The sequence below is a fragment of the Bos indicus x Bos taurus genome, chromosome X, assembly GCF_003369695.1.
Source record: "Bos indicus x Bos taurus breed Angus x Brahman F1 hybrid chromosome X, Bos_hybrid_MaternalHap_v2.0, whole genome shotgun sequence".
Lineage (NCBI taxonomy): Eukaryota > Metazoa > Chordata > Mammalia > Artiodactyla > Bovidae > Bos > Bos indicus x Bos taurus.
This window is the reverse complement of record NC_040105.1, coordinates 18,892,567-18,893,921: the sequence shown is the minus strand read 5'-3', so window position 1 is coordinate 18,893,921 and position 1,355 is coordinate 18,892,567. Positions and strand designations below refer to the sequence as shown.

Sequence of the window (1,355 nt, the reverse complement as noted above, 5' to 3'; positions counted from 1 at the left end):
TCCTCCAGCTCTGTTTTTCTTTCTCAAGGTAGCAATACAGTATTCTTGTCTGGGAAATCCCATGGACAGAGGAGCCTGGTGGGGTCACAAAGAGTCAGACACAACTTAGTGACCAAACAACAACAATGGTATACATACTATGTCTCAGGACCTCTTGTAAGTACCTAAGGTATGAACACAGAGTTGGGAAAAGAAGTGCACAATTGGCTTTTTTTTTCTTTTTTTTTTTTTTTAACATAAAAAGGATTTTATTTGCAGGAGTGGGACTCTAGTCAAACAAGCCAAACCCCGTGTCGTCGTCTGACTACTCTGACTCTTCCTTCTTCTCCTCCTTCTTCTCCTCTGCTGTGGCTGGAGCAGAACCTGCAGCAGGTGCTGCAGATCCTGGGGTATCAGAGACAGCCACAGCCCCACCAGCCGGCACACTGGCCAGCTTGCCAATATCCTGGGTAATGACTCCTCAATGTTCTTTCTGTTCAGCTCACTGATGACCTTATTGAGCTGGTCATTGTCTGCCTCAGTGCCGATGCCATTCAGGATCTTTTTGATTTCCTTGGCCCTGAGAGAGGAATTGCCCCCGAGGGCGGCCAACAAATAGAAGCTGACTTAACGCATCTCAGCAGCGGCACGGCAGCCTAGCGCATGTGGCCTCGGCGGCTTCAGGGATGGAAAGGAAGGCCATAATTGGCTCGTATATGTTAGTTGAAACAGGCTCCAGGGACCACTGTGTATAAGAGAAAAAGAAGAATGAAGGATGAATCCAGGTTTTTATTATGAGCAACAGAGGGGACGGTGTGGTCATCAAATAAGATGGGGTGTATTATGAGTGGGTCAAGTTTGGGGGCATTGCATATCAGGAGTTCAACTTTCCACATACTAGTTAGGCATGTTTCTTAAACATCCAAATGCAGACATCAAGTAGGTAGCAGGCTATATGATTCTGAAGTTCTGAAAAGACATTTGGGATGAATATATGATTACTGCTGCTGCTAAGTCACTTCAGTCCTGTCCAACTCTATGTGACCCCATATGATTACTATGACTACGAAAATCAAGAGTGTGTAAATGGTATTTAAAGCAACATAACTGAATGAAGCACCAAACAAGTGACTAAATATAGAAGAGATATAGTCCAAGGACTGAGCTCTGGGAAATCTGATTAGAGATACATGAGGTGAATAGAAATAAAGGCAGACAGAGAAAGAACAGCCAGAGTTAGGAGAAAAACTACATGAGTTTGATGTTCTGGAAGCAAAGTACCCAAAAGGTATCAGGTAGAAATGATGAAGTGTCAAATGCTACTTCTAGGTCAGAAAAGATGAGGATTGAGAATTGATCAGCAAAACTCCACAAAG

The 1,355-nt window shown here is 43.8% G+C and overlaps 1 pseudogene; it reads right to left on the bottom strand.

Moving 5' to 3' along the window:
* Positions 1 to 268: 268 nt before the first annotated feature.
* LOC113886891 lies at positions 269 to 615 on the bottom strand (annotated as a pseudogene).
* Positions 616 to 1,355: the final 740 nt, after the last annotated feature.